At 44.5% G+C, this 20900-nt stretch overlaps 1 long non-coding RNA gene across 2 annotated transcripts; it reads right to left on the reverse strand.

Moving 5' to 3' along the window:
- Positions 1–273: 273 nt before the first annotated feature.
- Positions 274–5619, reverse strand: LOC119288996. 2 transcript variants are annotated; one of them, XR_005141385.1, is made up of 7 exons: positions 5335–5619; positions 5023–5251; positions 4462–4541; positions 4132–4211; positions 3835–3981; positions 1962–2147; positions 274–352 (listed from the first exon to the last, which is right to left on the reverse strand). It is a non-coding gene; the product is annotated as an uncharacterized LOC119288996 (long non-coding RNA). The 2 variants fall into 2 exon arrangements; XR_005141384.1 differs by lacking the exon at positions 274–352 and adding an exon at positions 471–739.
- Positions 5620–20900: the final 15281 nt, after the last annotated feature.

Below are 20900 nucleotides of genomic sequence, written 5' to 3' on the forward strand. Positions count from 1 at the left end.
CCTCGTGGCCCCCTCAGGCATCGTCTCGCGTGGATTTTTCTTCCCAAAAATGAGATATATTCCAAAAAAATCTCCGTATGTTTTTATCCCGTTTGGACTTTGTTTGATATGGATGTTCTGTGAAACAAAAACATGTAACAAACAGGAACTAGCACTGGGCACTGGATCAATATGTTAGTCCCCAAAATAGTATAAAAAGTTGCCAAAAGTATATGAAAGTTGTAGAATATTGGCATGGAACAATAAAAAATTATAGATACGACGGAGACGTATCAATTATCGGCAGGTTCCTCTGGAAGTGGATCCTCTAGAACATGTTCCTTTTTATTGTGCTTGAGAACAACTAGATGACCTGGTTGCGCCAATGGCGCAAGAAGCCATTTAGAAGGAAAGTTAGTAGTGAATAAGTAAGAGACATAAATGGAAAGATGATACAATGTGGATTGTATTACATATAGTAGAATGGCTTAAACCGGTTAGCGCAAAAAGCTAATTAAAACCAAGAATTATGGTATCGATAACCATTTTATATGCACACAGATCATTTCATTATTGGCCAAAGAGAAAACAAATATGGTCATGCCATATTGTTCGAAGCCACTCTCAATAAAATAGCATCCAATATAACATGAACTGTTTTGAATAATTTGGAATCATAGATATCTAAACAAGCATCATCCACCTTCAGGATCTGATGCATAAGAAATGGTCTCTCAGGAACCATATCCATTCAAGTAGGCTGTAAAGGGGAAGAAAGATAAAGATAAATGATTAACAATGTTGATAGCATGAAGCAAGACATGGAAACTGAAGCAAATGTGTCATAGATTGCAGAAAAGTATTTCAACCATGAAGATGGGTACGAAAGCTAATATCACGCTTATTATTACACAGCTGATTAAGTTTAAATAAGTTAAGATATTCATTGTTGTACAATATTAGCATGTAGGCCTAGGATATGGTTCCATTCTTAGTCCATTTGGAGAAGCCCGTATAGTTACTATCTGTGGCATATCTTGGTTTTCAGACCATCTGCATATGCCCATATAGTTAAAAGGCCAAATGGCACAAAATACAAATTCAGATGAGGAGATATTAGCAAATAAATGCTTAGCATTACAGATAGTACATAAGAATCAAATTTTTGCTACTGAAGTGCATGTCCTTTTCTCTGAAATTAACGGTCGGGTGGAACATATATATTCACCAAGTATATCCCCTCTTCTTAGGCCAATACGACACAATGAGGTATCATCTGTTTCCTAATTAAACTGTAACCTGAAATCTGTGTGCATACGTGCATGGGCATCCATTTATTCCTAATAGGAAAATATGCCAAAACATCGGTCACTTTCTCTTTTGAGCTGGAAAGATCGTTCACTTGGATGCATGCAGACACCTCTAATCTAAACAGAGGAACTAAACAATCAGTCACTATGATTTTATTAACTATGTACATATACATTCCAGTCAAGCGTCTTTTTAGAAAGTGACATGCTTAGCTGTGATTTTCTTAAATATGCGCCACCAAATATTGAAAGGTAGAATAATATCATCATCCTTTTAGTTCCCATCCATATGGAGGAGCATAAAGATAGCAAAAATGTTAGTACTCTATGCACACCTACTGTAACTCATCCTTTTAGGTGTTTAGTAGGACCTACTTCATATGTGTCTCTCACTGTAGGTGGGCAATACATTCCCTTGACCAGGTTAGGAATGTCCAAAATATTGTTTCCAAAAATAAACATGAGTTACAGTTTAGTAGGACCGAGAAGGATTCAAGATTATAAAAGGAGCTGGGATACACATTCTTATTAAAGTTATTGGTTCAGATCTATGTAGCTTTCAGGGGCCTACCAATCAATCCATATGTCCATCCCTACAATAATTTCAGGAGGGTACCACTCAATCCATTTGAGCATCTCCTTTTTGCATTAATAGAAGAGGAGCTAGCATACCTGCAGATGGGCTGGTGACGGTGAGGTCGCCAACAAGTAGACCTAGCTGCAGAGGACACCGTCTCCCCCATGCTGCTGGTGGGAAACCACCACGACACGAGCATTCTTGCCGGAGAGGCACCCTCAATCTCCGTTGATGGCTGCTTTCCCTGATAGCTGAGGGATCTGCCGGTGAGGTCCTGACAACTGTTCAAAAGGAGCAAAAAAGCAAGTGTTGATCTATTATTTCCCTCATACAACATTGTAAGCACGAGCAGATGTTCGCCAAGTGTGTGTTTTAAAATACACTGTAATTGCAAGCAAGTAACACCGGTGATGTATACTTGTACATACTTCTTCTGTGATCTGAACAACAAAGCGAGCAACACATCCTTAAAAAATCTCCACACCTCTTAAATCAGTAGGGGGAAAGGGTGTAAGCACCTAGGCGCTAGGGCAGAACAAAACGCATTGCTTAAGCCTGCGCTTAGGCAAGATATGCGCTAGTCAGTGGGAAAATACAAAGTTAACAATTAGAGGTTTTTCCCTGGTCCTAAATAAAAGGACTCGAAAGCCATGTAAATTGTGTAAAGCAGAGCAAAGAAGTAGAAAAGCAGAACATAACTTCAGAAGAAGAAACTGAAGTAATGGACTAAGGTATATGTTTTAACCAAACACTATCATACTTTGGAATATTGTTCCTTATTTCAAGTGTATAGAAGAACCAACAGCAGCATGAATCACTTGCCCATAGCATAAAGTTTCTGCATCATAGCATCAAGAAGCTGTATCATAGCATCAAGAAGCACTTTCTGTTTAGTAAACTGCAATTTGGAAGGTTAAGTTGCTGCATCATAGTATCAAGAAGCACTTTTTGTTGGGATCTTAACTTTGTCCATCACGACAGACTGATTACACAAGAAAGACACTGTAAGCAAGTGTTGGAAGCTTCATAGTGTATGATTTGAGACGTTTATCCATCTATTATTTTCCCGTGACAAAAAGAGTGTTGTTAAACAATGGTAATAGTAGAATTTTGGAAGTCTGGCAATTACAATACAGTAAATGCCTATCCTGAAGTTAAAACTAAATAAAACCAGGGTTTATAAGTGAATTTCACAGATAATTGTTCATGTTGCTTGAATCATAATTGAATCGATAATATGATTTTCCATGTCACATTATTATGCTAACTGGGATTGTAGTAGAAAAGGCAGGATAACAGTACTATACTCCACTCTTTTTCCTATTGGGAAGAACCACCTCTCCTATCCCATTCTCTGAATTTTCATATAGATAACCTTCTATTTTCTCTTTGTTCTTTCCATTTTATTTCAGTAGCTCCTTCAATTCATATGATTGGTTGTGTTTCATCGATGGACCCTAAGCGGTTAATGCATGAACTTGCTAAAATGTTCAGAATGACGCAGTTACTACATATAATTCAATAGTAGTGCTTCTGCATTAACGTACGTACCTATGGTATGGATGACTGTTTACAAACCTGAGTCATAATCAACAGTGCTGTTAAACAATGGTGATAGTAACTTAATGTGCAGTTCACATGTACAAATTTGAACTCCTATGTTTTAGCTAGGATATGTGTGCTAGTTAGGAAATCTTAAAGGAGAGCTGGTAAATATCAAGAGGCATATGCATACAACCATAGATGATAATTGTTCTGACAATAAGAGGGCTTTCAGGTTGTTGTAGTTGAACAGGATTCATGCATATACTATCTTGCAGGCAGCAAGAAAATAGGAGATCAACATGTATTTCCATGCATCAACAGATTATTCACATGTCGATTAAGAAGCACACGCAACAAGGATCGATAGGTTGACTAAAGAAGATTAGTTTGCGAAAACATACTGTGTCGTCGCTCAAGGTTTACCTGAAGGTGAGTGAGGTGGCTTGATCTGGTGAGAGTCCACAAGAGGGGCTGAAGTGCTGCCGTGATGCATAGATGGGAGAGAGCGGATCTTCCGGGCGAGGGAGCATATACCTAAGACAGAGCCAGATCGTCGAGTGTTTTCCTTTTCTGAAGATAAAAAACAACTGTAAGATTTTTTATGTAAACTTCCATGTGCCTTTGGAATAGCGAAGCAACACTACTGAACATAATAATCATGTTTCTCGGAAGATATTTTTAGGAAAGTAATGAAATTTACTCTTTTAACCAGTTTCTCACCTAGTGTAGAAGAGGCTGCGGATAGGAAGCAAAACCAAAATTAATGTCACTTTGATAGTTGTACCTCACATCCTGCATCACTATCAATACCAACTATTAGATTTACCATAGACTGTCCACTAAGAGAGGCCAAATATGATCATGAATGAATGACAAAACTGTATCTACCCTCTATAAACATCATTCATCTTAAGAACCTTAACTTCATAGCATCCACACTGCCAAAGAACACAGAAATATATATAAACTGTAAAACATTCACACTACAACTAAAACCATAATAGGTTGAGCATATGGAGGCATCAAAAAAGGAAATAGGGAAGAACTCACCCGATCAGAGCCAACGGAACAATGAGAACATCCAGCTTACATGCAACACCATTGGTGGTAGAACTACTGCCGTCCCTAAACTGAAGAAAATATCAAAGAAATTAAACCATCATGTCCACAAGCAACGAGTGGATTTGTAAGAAAACCAACAACATGAAGATGTCCCTTGATGTAGTAGTAATTAATAGGATATCGATATGAAGAAAACGATAATTAGATCATGCATTGATAATCCAACATAGATACGTACAAAAGAATAAGCAACCTTCGAAATATTTGGTCGAAAGTAATCCAGACATTAATTACTAATTATTACATGTAGGCCAACTGAAAAAACACAACCATCTACAAATAGAAAACATGGATTGGCATACAACAATCAGAAGCGAGCCTTGCTCATTCTCACTTGATACAAAAACCCAGAAAACAAACTACAACAAACAACTGAAATCTAATACTCTACAGATGCTGGAATCATGGTTTTTACTACAAAAAAATGAAGGCATTAACAAGCTAAGTATCTTGGTTTTAGCTACCAAACCAGAAGGATTGCTACAGTACCTTTCAGTTCAGTAACACAGTTCGACGAGGTTGCAAAGTGGTCTTTGTCGCCTCTGCTGCCATCATTGTAGGAACCCAGACCCATCCAAACCCTAGATGACTGAAAAAAATGAATTAGGAGGACATGAATTAGAGGGAGGAGCTCACACAAGGAATTGTAATCAAAATGGTCTTTGTCGCCTCTACTGCCATCATTGTAGGAACCCAGACCCATCCAAACCCTAGATGACTGAAAAAATGAATTAGGAGGACATGAATTAGAGGGAGGAGCTCACACAAGGAATTGCAATCAAAAGGGAGGTAGAGGTCAACCTAGTTGTGCTCTGGTGGGAGAGGTGGGTCGTGGGGAGAGGCCGATATTCTGTATCTACGCCATGCTACTCCCTGCTCCTCGCCCTGCAACCCATCAGATTCCACTTGACCGAAACTCCCCTTCACCATCGCCTCCCCGTCCGTCGCGACATCCACCGGCTACATCTCTCCGGGTTCATCCATCCATGCATGGAACCGGAGGCAGGGAAGGAGGAGAGGAAGGCGAGGAAGAGGTGCTGAAGGCGGAGGGGGCGAGGAGGCCGTGAGGGACGGGGAAGAGGAGGAGGCGACGGGAAGGGAGGAGGGAGAGAGACGAGATATTTTCTCTCGCAGCGGACATGTACCCTTTTTCTCTCGCTGCCCTCTCGGGAGAGAGACGAGATATTTTCTCTCACTGCGCACGTGTACCCTTTTTCTCTCGCTACCCGCTCGCGCTCGCTGCCCGCTTGCTAACTGTTCATAGCCGACGTGGATGGCTTGGTCGTGACTAGCAACCCCTTCATCCTTTATAAGGTAAATTCTCAGATTTCTATACCAGGTGGTAAAGTTTGTTCCATTCAGTTTATCCTTTTCCAGAATGCAAAGTTGGGTTGAGCAGGTGGTGCCATTGATCTACAATAGAAAATATGCAATCACTGAGCAATGTGTTTATGTAGAGTAATTCAAGCCTTAAATATAAATACTCCCACTGAAGTTGGCATCCCTCTGCAAACTCCCAGTGATTAAGGATCCGACTAGCACATGCGACTAGTGAGCTTTAGCATCAGTGCTAGACAACATGCCTATCCGGTAAGCAACTCCTTGCTAATCGCATCTCTATACGACTCTTGTCGGTCGGGAAGGTATCTCATACCCCGGCCCCCATCCTTCTTTGCCACAAGGCCCAAAACCGTTTTGATAGCCTTGTCAAGTTAACCTGATGCAGTGCATGTCCATGTCCGACATGAACCCTTCAGTTCAAGGACACCTAGCAACACCCCAATTTTATGAGCCCACTACTAGACGTACTTGACGTGCGAAAGTGCAACATCGGGGATGGCAAATTTCTTGATATTAACGAGGGATCTTTCTACCATTCTAACATGCATAGAAAACAAGAAGCATAACAATCACAAATAAAACATATATTGTGAAATAGTATGGCTCCTTCATGGATGTTCTTCCAGGTCGGCTCCGACTCCGATGACCATCTAGGAACTCCATCTTGTTTGTCACACCGGGACACCAAGCCACCAACCTGATCTCTATTATCCAACTAATACAACTAGTAATGAATTTTACATAGAGTCACAAGTCGACACGCAGATCATTATACAATATAATGACGACACTTTGGCTCCTGCCGGCTGACAAACATGACACGCAGGCCATACATAACTTACACACATGCATCACATACACATGAGCCATACTATTCACATCAAACCTGCAAAACAAAGTTATGCATAGAATCACATTCTACCGGTTTGAGTGATCGTGTACGAAATACAAGGCGCTATGCACACGGCGGTCCGCCGATTTTTTCGACCTGACTGATCTTATCGATCATCGCGAGTCCGATTTGGATTTATGTTTCACTGTTAACCCCGATGGCGGATACCGACCGGTAGGGGTAGGTTGTGTCACAACCACATTGACTCCGATCATCAGAAAACATAGTCACATCGATCCCCATGTGCAGTTGATCTCATCAACCGTGCACACAGCCGATCTCATCAACAACAACAGATCTCATATGCCGCCTCCACATATCTAATATGCATCAATACGAAACCAAACCCTATAGCAGAGGCTCTGATACCACCGTTAGGTTCTATGATAGGGTGCGTCGACTGCAAATTAAAATTTTCCTACGCGTAGAACAACCAAGAACATGCTACAGGAGATGGATCACAGATCGTTACCACTAGATGCACAGTGCCGTGCAACGGAAGAAGAGTTGGGGTAGCGCGTCTCCTCCTTGTCCGATCTCCCTCGAACATCCGGTCGTCGGTTCCCTCGTACAGGTTCACCGGAACGGTGCAAGTGCATCGCCTCTAATGGTATCCGCGTGTATAGGAGGAACACCATGCGGCAGACTACTAGGTCCGATCACACAATCGGCGGTTGAGTGGAGGTGGCTATTCGCAACACATGCAAACCCTAGTGACAGCACTGAAGCGATCAATCTCATGAGTGTGCCGCACCCCCACTTTATATAGGCGTCCGTCGCGGGCTCGACACTTGGGCCTTGCACGGACCCTAAAGCCCACAAGTCTACTCGGCCACAATCCGAATACAGCTCGGATCACATCCGACCAGTGTCCTCGGATCCAACCTTGTAGATTCCTTCCCTTAAGACCGCGACCCCTTAGGTTCAAGCCGGCTTGGTCGCAGTTCGGATCGCCTCCGAACTACACGGTTGGTAGCAGCCCCTAGCAAGGCATGCCGAACACCAAGCTGATTATGAAGCTGGTTAGGCGAACCTGTACATCATACTTCTGTTCCCTTTGCCACATGATATATGTTGTTAGGCTCAAGGCGAGTCCGTCATCCTTGTGCTAGCCGGACCTCCTTCTCAATCTAGTGATGCCGACCACAAACCAGATTATCTCATAATCCTTGTCGCATGGCCATGCTTATCTTGGTCGGATCACACGAGGGCCCCAGAGTATATCTCTCCTGATCGGAGGGGCAAATCCCATCTTGCTCGACCATGTCCCGCATCATGGGTCTGGACAAGCCCGAAACCTACCTTTGTAACTACCCAGTCACGGAGTAGCGTTTGGTTGGCCCAAAGCAAGTCTGTCACCATCCCGAGTACATGCGCCAGCTCAGGTCTTAGGACATAGAACGTATGTTGTACTAGAGACTTACAGATGACATATCGCTGCGTCTCATAGTTGGTCTGTCCGACTCGGACCTTATCTCAACTCGGATCCGACTACGTCGAATCCGACCAGATCCTTCCAAGAACATATTATCTAGTTAGCATCCAATGCTCCATGGCTAGTGAGACCAAGCCATCGACCGTGTCATATGCTAGTCTAGTCGGCTGCGCGTCCACACAACCCTTTTGACTAGGAACCTTTTAGGACAGTCATCATACAATGCATTGTACCATAAACAAGCCATGTACTTGCTGATACACATCATTGATAATGTCCAAGGACTATCTTTATTCATAACACATAGGAAATATCATCATACATCATTGCCTCTAGGACATATCTCCAACAGAAAGTCCAGCACTGAACTTGGCTCAGTGCTGGCAACAACGGCGCCATGGCCATGGTGTGGTTCCCCTTCTTGAAGGTGTTGCCGTGGTGCTCCTTTGCACGACTATTCGGGAGAAATCCCTAGTTTCAGATGGTCGAAGCGGGCGATGGCGGCGGCTACGTCATTTTCCTTCTTTGAGACATCGCCTTGGAGAGTCAGCCTGCTGCAGCTTGCACGGATCTCTTCGTCTTCAGGGACAGTGGACGTCGAGGCGGCGGCTCCGGATGGTTTCTGATTGTGCGTCGAGATGGCGATCTCGAGAACAATGTGATTGGTAGCTCTATGAGGTGGGGCTCTATCTCGACATTGGTTGGGTGGCATCCTTGTCCTACTTGGGCAGTAGGGGTGTCGGCTCGGTCGATGCGCCCCAAAGGGGCCGGTCTGACTTTACATTGGGGCGGCGGCCCCGGATGTGGTGCGACATTCGTGGTCTACGAGCGGTTGCCCTGAGCCGCATGGGCTACAGGCAGCTGGGTTGTACGGAGTTGCTGCTCGAGTGGAGCGGTGTGATGACCCACAAGTATAGGGGATCTATCGTAGTCCTTTCGATAAGTAAGAGTGTCAAACCCAACGAGGAGCAGAAGGAAATGATAAGCGGTTTCCAGCAAGGTATTCTCTACAAGTACTAAAATAAGTGGTAACAGATAGTTTTGTGATAAGATAATTTGTAACGAGCAACAAGTAACAAAAGTAAATAAAGTGCAGCATGGTGGCCCAATCCTTTTTGTAGCAAAGGACAAGCCTGGACAAACTCTTATATAGAGAAAAGCACTCCCGAGGACACATGGTAATATCGTCAAGCTAGTTTTCGTCACGCTCATATGATTCGCGTTCAGTACTTTGATAATTTGGTATGTGGGTGGACCGGTGCTTGGGTACTGCCCTTACTTGGACAAGCATCCCACTTATGATTAACCTCTATTGCAAGCATCCGCAACTACAACAAAAGTATTAAGGTAAACCTAACCATAGCATGAAACATATGGATCCAAATCAGCCCCTTACGAAGCAACGCATAAACTAGGCCCAAACAATGGTGAAGTGTCATGTAGTCGGCGTTCACATAACACCACTAGAGGAGAGACATCATACATCTCATCAAAATATCGAACGAATACCAAATTCACATGACTACTAATAGCAAGACTTCTCCCATGTCCTCAGGAACAAAAGTAACTACTCACAAAGCATAAACATGTTCATAATCAGAGGGGTATTAATGTGCATATAGGATCTGAACATATGATCTTACACCAATTAAACCAACTAGCATCAACTACAAGGAGTAATTAACACTACTAGCAACCTACTAGCACCAATCCCGGACTTGGAGACAAGAATTGGATACAAGAGATGAACTAGGGTTTTGAGAGGAGATGGTGCTGATGAAGATGTTGATGGAGATTGCCCTCTCCCGATGAGAGGAGCGTTGGTGATGACGATGATGATGATTTCCCCCTCCGGGAGGGAAGTTTCCCCGGCAGAACAGCTCCTCCAGAGCCCTAGATTGGTTCCGCCAAGGTTCTGCCTCGTGGCAGCGGAGTTTCGTCCGAGAAGATGGCTTGTTATTTTAAGACTTCATATAGCAGAAGATGGCCACCAGAGGGCCACCAGGGGGCGCACGAGGCAGGGGCGCGCCCAGGGGGTAGGGCATGCCCCCCACCCTCGTGGGCAGGGTGTGACCCCCCTGGTGAAGTTCTTGCTCTTAGTATTTTTTATATATTTGGAAAACGTCTTCCATGGAGTTTCAGGACTTTTGGAGCTGTGTAGAATAGGTCTCTAATATTTGCTCCTTTTCTAGCCCAGAATCCCAGCTGCCGGCATTCTCCCTCTTTATGTAAACCTTGTAAAATAAGAGAGAATAGGCATAAGTATTGTGACATAATGTGTAATAACATCCCATAATGCAATAAATATCGATATAAAAGCATGATGCAAAATGGACGTATCAACTCCCCCAAGCTTAGACCTCGCTTGTCCTCAAGCGAAAAGCCGAAATCGAAAAATATGTCCACATGTTTAGAGATAGAGGTGTCGATAAAAATAAAATACGGACATGAGGGCATCATGATCATTCCTAGAATAACAACTTATATAATTCTTGTCATATGATTTCTTATGCTAGAGTAATAATTCAATCACAATTTCAAGTATGAATCGTAAGCTTCATTGAAAACTAACAAACTATAATCTCAGTCATTGGAGCAATTGCAATTTATCATAACATATGAAAGAGTCAAAATATGAGAGCTTTTCAGCAAGTCCACATACTCAACTATCATATAGCCTTTCACAATTGCTGACACTCACGCAATACTTATGGCTATGGAGTTTTAATCGGACACACAGAAAGATAGGGGCTTATAGTTTTGCCTCCCAACGTTTTACCTCAAGGGTAATGTCAACAATAATAGTTCATGAAAACTCACATCCAATTAGCCATATATACCAGGATATTTCCAACATACTATGCTTGCCAAAGGATAAAATGTAAAAAGGAAGGGTGAAGATCACCATGACTCTTATGCAAGGTAGGAGATAAAAGTAAAAAGATAAGCCCTTCGCAGAGGGAAGCAGAGGTTGTCATGCACTGTTATAGTTGGATGCACAAAATCTTAATGCGAAAGAACGTCACTTTATATTGCCACTTGTGATATGGACCTTTTTTATGCAGTATGTCGCTTTTATTTCTTCCATATCACACGATCGTATAAAGCTTATTTCTACCACACTAATAAGTCATACATATTTAGAGAGCAATTTTTATTGCTTGCATCGATGACAACTTACTTAGAGGATCTTACTCAATCCATAGGTAGGTATAGTTGTAACGACCAAACCTCGAAGGATTTGAGTCTTTGTGCTTACCGTGCTAGTCCCTGGATCGAACTCGCTAGCACACACAGCATAGATGAATACCAGAATAGCAAGTGCATCATTTATTACATCGTATGATCCAGAATATATAAAATAAAATAATCTGCATAGCACTTGGCTAGCTTTATTCAATCAAACAACGGAAAGTAGCAGAAAATTACGATGAGTCCCATCATAGCCCACTGGCGATGCTGAGTGCAGACTCGCGACCCTAACGGTACCTTACTCTTCGTCAGAATATCCTACAACATGAGACGTTGCAGCCATATAGGTCAATACTTGGAATGTATTGGCAAGTTACACAGGAGTAATAATGAAGCAAACTTACATGTATATGCATAGTACAACAAAGGAAGGCTTGAGGGTTTATTTTTGCAGAAAGCTGATTTTATCCTCATAACTACCTAATAGTCAAATTTTTATTTAGTTCTTTTATTACTACAATTGAATACACAAGGTTGAGTTGGCAAAATCAACTCCAACCTACCCTTTATTAAGTTTCCCACAAATATTATTAAGTGACACATCTGTCAAGATCATCCAACAACTGTAATGGCCTAGTCGCTCAAATTTACCCATAACCGGGGGCACGGCTAATCATGATTAGTTTTAATACTCTCCAGAGTTTAGTACGCTTTACCCACTGGACCCAACCCGAAGATTGAGACGAAGTCTTTCAGAAGCATATGAATGAATGATCTATTAACATCCAAATTGGGATGTTACAAACCTTTAGTTGCTACAGTACACGCAGGAACTGTGCAGGAGATTTTTGTTGTTTTTGTTTTCTTTCTAGATTTCATCTCTAACTTCAAATAGCTATATCTTTTAGTCTATAGCTCCAATTTAGGCAATTCTTTTTCCTATGAACTCACAAAAATCAGCACATTATCACAGTACCAACTTTGCGCATGTTTGCACCTTTCAAATTTGAATTTATTCGAGTTTGAATCAAATCTTCCGTAGGCCGTAACTTTCAAACCGTTTTGTCGATTTTTGGTGTTTCTTTTTGCATTGTGACCGTAGTGCATTTTAGGTGTTGTTATGCTGCTGTTGTTGAGTTTTAAAAATGGTTTTCTTGCTGTTAGTTTTCTTTCTGTTCTATTCGTGTTCCGGCGATTGATTTGTTGAATTGTGTGAAACGTGTAGATTGCCCGGAGTGCAACGCGAGCTATTGTCAGGAGTGTGACTTTTTGAACCAGAACCAAGGCAAGTTACATGTTGATCATCCTTTACCTATTGTTTTCTATGCATGTAGTTATATCACACCTTGAATATATGCATATATAGGATTATTATATTATTTTGCTATATTGTTGAGCTATCTTCCCGTCATTGCAGATCGTGGTAGTTGTAGGTTGCTATGCTTTGTAGACGGGGGTGGTTTGTGTATTCATTGAGCTTATGTGAGGATTATATATATAATAATTTGAGTAGTAACTCAGGATTTAATTCACCTCTGGGCGGAAGTGGTATTGCTAGGGTGGTTTCAAGAACATCATGGTTTATACCCTGTGAATGTAAGTGGACAGCCGCCCAGGCTCAAAATGATCAGACAGACTTAGTGACTAGTAGCTTCCATGTGCGACCACTAGCTAAATGGGCTCTGGCTTAGTTCATCATGTGCCAAATAATCCACAACTAATATTGATGGTGAACCAACATTTTGCAAAAGGTTTAAGTGGCCTAAGCTACTTAAAACGGTGACCTAAGCAATAAATTAAATGCCTTTTTAATTTATAAAATTGGTAATCTTTTTCTAAAGTCTCACAATATTTTTTGTGGCAGTGCAATATACTTCTTTGAAATTATTTTGGCCAATGGCATAATTTTTGCTCACTTTTTATTGGCTAAAAAAGAGAAAGGCTGTTTAAAAAAAGGGGGGAAAGGAAACCCCCCTGCCCCTGGGCCTAAGGCCGCAGAGACAGGCCCAGCCTGGCCGGCCCAGCTCCCCGAAGCACGCCTCCCTCCTATTCCTCCGACCGGGCGCCTCGGCGCCACCCGACCACCTCGCCGGCCTCGCCGGCCTCGCCGGGAGAGGATAAGGCCCCGACGCCTCGGGCTCCCCTCTCCCCTCCCACCTGCCCTGCCGCCCCCACTCGCGCCAGTCCCTATTCCCTCTCCCCGCTCGCTCCGTCGCCTCGCCTCCTTCTCAGAGCCACCACCCGAGCATGGTCGCCGCCGTCCTCCATCGTTGTCACGGCCACCCATGGCCCCACGCTCGCTAACCCTGTCGGTGAGCTCCGTGGGGGTCGACTCCTTCGACTGGTGGCCTCAGCTGGAGCTCGGAGGCGCGGCAGCACCGGATCCCCTTCGTCCCCATCTCCGGTTGCTGTCGTTCTTCTTCATCTCCGGTGACGCCTGCTGCTGCTACTAAGCCTCTCACCGGCCTTCGTGTGCCGTGCGGTGAGCTCCTCCCTCCCTCCTTTCCTCTCTCCGGCCTCTCCCTGTAGCCGTAGCTCGCTGCTTCTGCTCTAGCCGAAAACAGCGCCGCCGTCGAGCTCCTTGTCATGGCCACGCTCGTCAATGAGCTCGTCCGAGCTCGCAATCGTGCTCAGCACGCGCGTAGGGCCCCGTAGCGCTAGCTGGCTCGCTCCGCCGTGCCGTGTAATGCCAGTTCCGCCCATGCCCGAACTCCGGCGCCGTCTCCGCCACTCGTCGGCGTCGTTCTGGTCATCCCCGAGACCAACCCGTAGCTCCATGCAACGCGCGACATTGCTAGCTCTCGAATGGGAGTAGCCACACCTGTTTTGGCCCCCTGTAGGCGAAATCCGGCCACCTCCCGAATGCCGCTGCAGCCTCTGCTCGCCGTCGGTGATGCTACGGTCGTCCCCGACGCCGGTCGTCATCACCATCATGTGCGCGGCGCCGGGCCGCGCCCTTAGGTCCAAGCCACAGGTCCTGAGGCCCCCTGTAGCGCGGCCCCGGCCAACTCCAGCGAAGCGCCGCTGCGGATTTGGTCGCCGGAGCTCCTCCGGCGCCGCCGATGACCTGGCAACTGAAGGAAATATGCCCTAGAGGCAATAATAAAGTTATTATTTCTTTCCTTATATCATGATAAATGTTTATTATTCATGCTAGAATTGTATTAACCGGAAACATAATACATGTGTAAATACATAGACAAACAAAGTGTCAGTAGTATGCCTCTACTTGACTAGCTCGTTGATCAAAGATGGTTATGTTTCCTAACCATAGACATGAGTTGTCATTTGATTAACGGGATCACATCATTAGGAGAATGGTGTCATTGACTTGACCCATTCCGTTAGCTTAGCACTTGATCGTTTAGTTTGTTGCTATTGCTTTCTTCATGACTTATACATGTTCCTATGACTATGAGATTATGCAACTCCCGTTTACCGGAGGAACACTTTGTGTGCCACCAAACATCACAATGTAACTGGGTGATTATAAAGGTGCTCTACAGGTGTCTCCGAAGGTACTTGTTGGGTTGGCGTATTTCGAGATTAGGATATGTCACTCCGATTGTCGGAGAGGTATCTCTGGGACCTCTCGGTAATGCACATCACTTAAGCCTTGCAAGCATTGCAACTAATGAGTTAGTTGCGGGACGATGTATTACAGAACGAGTAAAGAGACTTGCCGGTAACGAGATTGAACTAGTTATTGAGATACCGACGATCGAATCTTGGGCAAGTAACATACCGATGATAAAGGGAACACCGTATGTTGTTATGCGGTTTGACAGATAAAGATCTTCGTAGAATATATGTGAGCCAATATGAACATCCAGGTTCCGCTATTGGTTATTGACCGGAGACGTGTCTCGGTCATGTCTACATAGTTCTCGAACCCGTAGGGTCCGCACGCTTAACGTTTCGATGACAGTTATATTATGAGTTCATATGTTTTGATGTACCAAAGGTTGTTCACAGTCCCGGATGTGATCCCGGACATGACGAGGCACCTCGAAATGGTCGAGACATGAATATTGACATATTGGAAGCCTATGTTTGGATATCGGAAGTGTTCCGGGTGAAATCGGGATTTTACCGGAGTACCGGGAGGTTACCGGAACCCCCCGGGGGCTTAATGGGCCTACATGGGCCTTAGTAGAAATAGAGGGCAGCAAGGGGAGTGTGGGGTGCGCCCCAAGGCCCAAACCGAATTGGTTTAGGGCAAAGGGGGTCGGCCCCCTCTTTCCTTCTCCCCCTCTCCCTTTCCTTCCCCCTCTCCTACTCCTACTAGGAATAGGAGGAATCCTACTCCTAGTGGGAGTAGGACTCCCCCTTGGCGCGCCTCTCCCTAGCCGGCCGCCTCCTCCCCTTGCTCCTTTATATATAGGGGCAGGGGGGCACCCCATAAACACAACAATTGATCGTTTGATCTTTTAGCCATGTGCGGTGTTCCCCTCCACCATAGTCCACCTCGATAATACTGTAGCGGTGCTTAGGCGAAGCCCTGCGTCGATAGAACATCATCATCGTCACCACGCCGTCGTGCTGACGAAACTCTCCCTCAACACTCGGCTGGATCGGAGTTCGAGGGACATCATCGGGCTGAACGTGTGCTGAACTCGGAGGTGCCGTATGTTCGGTACTTGATCGGTCAGATCGTGAGGTCGTACGACTACATCAACCGTGTTGTGCTAACGCTTCCACTTTCGGTCTATGAGGGTACGTGGACAACACTCTCCCCTCTTGTTGCTATGCATCACCATGATCTTGCGTGTGCGTAGGATTTTTTTTGAAATTACTACGTTCCCCAACAGTGGCATCCGAGCCAGGTTTTATGCGTAGATGTCATATGCACGAGTAGAACACAAGTGATTTGTGGGTGATATAAGTCATACTGCTTACCAGCATGTCATACTTTGGTTCAGCGGTATTGCTGGATGAAGCGGCCCGGACCGACATTACGCGTACGCTTACACAAGACTGGTTCTATCGACGTGCTTTGCACACAGGTGGCTGGCGGGTGTCAGTTTCTCCAACTTTAGTTGAATCGGGTGTGGCTATGCCCGGTCCTTGCGAAGGTAAAACAACACCAACTTGACAAAATATCGTTGTGGTTTTGATGTGTAGGTAAGAACGGTTCTTGCTAAGCCCGTAGCAGCCACGTAAAATTTGCAACAACAAAGTAGAGGACGTCTAACTTGTTTTTGCGGGGCATGTTGTGATGTGATATGGTCAAGACATGATGCTAAATTTTATTGTATGATATAATCATGTTTTGTAACCGAGTTATTGGCAACTGGCAGGAGCCATATGGTTGTCGCTTTATTGTATGCAATGCAATCGCCGTATAATGCTTTACTTTATCACTAAGCAGTAGCGATAGTCATAGAAGCATAATATTGGCGAGATGACAACGATGCTACGATGGAGATCAAGGTGTCGCGCCGGTGACGATGGTGATCATGACGGTGCTTCGGAGATGGAGATCACAAGCACAAGATGATGATGGCCATATCATATCACTTATATTGATTGCATGTGATGTTTATCTTTTATGCATCTTATCTTGCTTTGGTTGACGGTAGCATTATAAGATGATCCCTCACTAAATTATCAAAGTATAAGTGTTCTCCCTGAGTATGCACCGTTGCGAAAGTTCTTCGTGCTGAGACACCACGTGATGATCGGGTGTGATAGGCTCTACGTTCAAATACAACGGGTGCAAAACAGTTGCACACGCGGAATACTCAGGTTAAACTTGACGAGCCTAGCATATAACAGATATGGCCTCGGAACACGGAGACCGAAAGGTCGAGCGTGAATCATATAGTAGGTATGATCAACATAGTGATGTTCACCATTGAAACTACTCCATCTCATGTGATGACCGAACATGGTTTAGTTGATATGGATCACGTGATCACTTAGAGGATTAGAGGGATGTCTATCTAAGTGGGAGTTCTTAAGTAATATGATTAATTGAACTTAAATTTATCATGAACTTAGTCCTGGTAGTATTAGCATATGTATGTTGTAGATCAATAGCTCGCGTTTAGCTCCCCTGTTTTATTTTTGATACGTTCCTAGAGAAAACTAAGTTGAAAGATGTTAGTAGCAATGATGCGGATTGGATCCGTGATCTGAGGTTTATCCTCATTGCTGCACAGAAGAATTATGTCCTTGATGCACCGCTAGGTGACAAACCTATTGCAGGAGTAAATGCAGATGTTATGAACGTTTGGCTAGCTCAATATGATGACTACTTGATAGTTTAGTGCACCATGCTTAAATGGCTTAGAATCGGGACTTCAAAGACGTTTTGAATGTCATGGACCATATGAGATGTTCCATGAGTTGAAGTTAATATTTCAAGCAAATACCCAAGTTGAGATATATGAAGTCTCCAACAAGTTCTATAGCTAAAAGATGGAGGAGAATAGCTCAAGCAGTGAGCATGTGCTCAGATTGTCTGGATACTACAATCGCTTGAATCAAGTGGGAGTTAATCTTCCAGATAAAATAGTGATTGACATAATTCTCTAGTCACCATCACCAAGTTAGTAGAACTTCGTGATGAACTATAATATGCAAGGGATAACGGAAATGATTCCCAAGCTCTTCGTGGTGCTGAAATCAACGAAGGTAGAAATCAAGAAAAGCATCAAGTGTTGATGGTAAACAAAACCACTAGTTTCAAGTAAAGGGGCAAATGGAAGAAAGGGGAACTTCAAGAAGAACGGCAAGCAAGTTGCTGCTCAAGTGAAAAAACCCAAGTCTGGACCTAAGCCTGAAACTGAGTGCTTCTACTGCAAAGGGACTGGTCACTGGAAGCGGAACTACCCCAAGTAATTGGCGGATAAGAAGGATGGCAAAGTGAACATAGGTATATTTGATATACATGTTATTGATGTGTACTTTACTAGTGTTTATAGCAACCCCTCAGTATTTGATACTAGTTCAGTTGCTAAGAATAGTAACTCAAAACGGGAGTTGCAGAATGAACAGAGACTAGTTAAGGGTGAAGTGACGATGTGTATTGGAAACGGTTCCAAGATTGATATGATCATCATCGCACACTCCCTATACTTTCGGGATTAGTGTTAAACCTAAAATAAATGTTCTTTAGTGTTTGCGTTGAGCATGAATATGATTGGATCATGTTTATTGCAATACAGTTATTCATGTAAGTCAGAGAATAATTGTTGTTCTGTTTACATGAATAAAACCTTCTATGGTTATACACCCAATGAAAATGGTTTGTTGGATCTCGATCGTGGTGATACACATTTTCATAATATTGAAGCCAAAAGATGAAAAGTTTATAATGATAATGCAACTTATTTGTGGCACTGCCGTTTAGGTCATATTGGTGTAAAGCGCATGAAGAAAATCCATGGTGATGGGCTTTTGGAATCACTTGATTATGAATCAGTTGATGCTTGCGAACCATGCCTCATGGGCAAGATGACTGTAAGGGCATATTTATCCCTAAGGTGTTTTGGTGATTGATGACAATGCGTTTGCGGACTAATCGTGTGCCTTGAGTATCCCAGACGTTTCATCGCTAGGCACAAGACGGTTTGGCGCCCCTCGAAAACTGTTGAAGACGGCGTCTTTTCTATGTTTCTTTTTGGTGGATTTGAGTCGTAGGAAAGCCGTACTATTAAGAGGGGGTCCGCGTCGGAAAGGTTTGGGTGGAATCATCACGTACATGTTTTCTTCCTTGTCCCCTCCTTTCCCCTGCACTTTGGAGCATCCTCCGTTGATCCTCTTTTCCCTTGTCCTGACTGCTGTTGGTGGGCTTGCGGTAGTACTGCTCATTGTTGAGCGGTAGTACCGCAGGCACCCGCGGTAGTAATGCACTTCGGCGCGGTAGTACCGCTGGTGCCCACGGTAGTACCGCTCCTCTCGAGCCGTAGTACCGTGGCCCCCAGGCCAAGTACCGCTCCTTCGCGGTAGTAGGGGCGGATGTAATTTTTTACATCCGCGCTACTGCACTAGTACCGCATTCCTTGCGTGGTAGTACCGTGTGCGGCCTGGATCAGCTGCCAAGCGGTAGTAACGCTCCTCTGCGGTAGTACTGTTTTTGCTTCTTCCGTTTACCAGCGGAAGTAGGCACGGATGTACCTTTATCCGCGCTCTTCCCAGGCTAGGGGTTTCCTGCCTTGCGGTAGTACGGCAAGGGGGAGCGGTAGTACCACGCCTGCGGCAGTACTGCCCTCAGCTCTTGTGCTACAGGTCTGCCCTAGCTGCTGCTGGTGCTGCGGTAGTACCGTGGGCCTGCACGGTAGTACCGCATGGCCTTGCGGCAGTACCGCTTGTCAGCAAGTTGAAGTACCGCGTGGACCCGCGGTAGTACTGCTGGTCTGGGGCGGTAGTACCGCTGGTCACGGGCTGGTAGGTGAATAACGGTTGGATCTTTGTCCTAAGCTATAAAAGGTGTGTCTTCTTCCTCGAGTTGACTACCTCTTCCAACCCTAAGCTCCATTGTTGCTCTAAGCTCCATTTTCGCCCGATCTCACTCCCTAGCCAATCAAACTTGTTGATTTGCTCGGGAGTGGTTGAGAAGGCCCCGATCTACACTTCCACCAAGAGAAATTTGATTCCCCCACTAATCCCTTGCGGATCTTGTTACTCTTGGGTGTTTGAGCACCCTAGACGGTTGAGGTCACCGCGGAGCCATAGTCCATTGTGGTGAAGCTTCGTGGTGTCGTTGGTAGCCTCCAATTGAGTTGTGGAGATTGCCCCAACCTTTTTTGTAAAGGTTCGGTCGCCGCCTCCAAGGGCACCAATAGTGGAATCACGACATCTCGCATTATGTGAGGGCGTGAGGAGATACGGTGGCCCTAGTGGCTTCTCGGGGAGCATTGTGCCTCCACACCGCTCCAACGGAGATGTACTTCCCCTCAAAGGGAAGGAACTTCGGTAACACATCCTCGTCTCCACCGGCTCCACTCTTGGTTATCTCGTGCCTTTACTTGAGCACGCTTATTTGTGATATATCTCTTGCTTGCTTGTGTTCCTATCTTTGTTGCATCATATAGGTTGCTCACCTAGTTGCATATCTAGACAACCTACTTTGATGCAAAGTTTAAATTGTTAAAGAAAAGCTAAAAATTGTTAGTTGCCTATTCACCCCCCTCTAGTCAATCATATCGATCCTTTCAATTGGTATCAGAGCCTCGTCTCTTTATTAAGGACTTTACCGTCTGAAGAGTATGGTTGATACCGTAGACGGTGTGGAGGAACACTCCGGTGTGAATCCGATCTCGTCTACGGGCGATGGGGGAACCTCAGTCTCTCGTGAGGAGTTCAATGTGGCCTTGGAGACATTGAAAACCTCCATGACGACCGAGGTTGAAAGCATGTTTACTAAATTCCTTGAAGGGCTTAAACTATCCACCGCACCGTTGAAAGTGGGTGATCCCACCGACAAGGTGACGGATGCTATCTCTAATAAGGGGGAAGCTAGTAGTGAAAAGGCCCCTTATTCTAGTGGTAAAAATGGCA

The sequence above is a fragment of the Triticum dicoccoides genome, chromosome 4A, assembly GCF_002162155.2.
Source record: "Triticum dicoccoides isolate Atlit2015 ecotype Zavitan chromosome 4A, WEW_v2.0, whole genome shotgun sequence".
Classification (NCBI taxonomy): Eukaryota; Viridiplantae; Streptophyta; class Magnoliopsida; order Poales; family Poaceae; genus Triticum; species Triticum dicoccoides.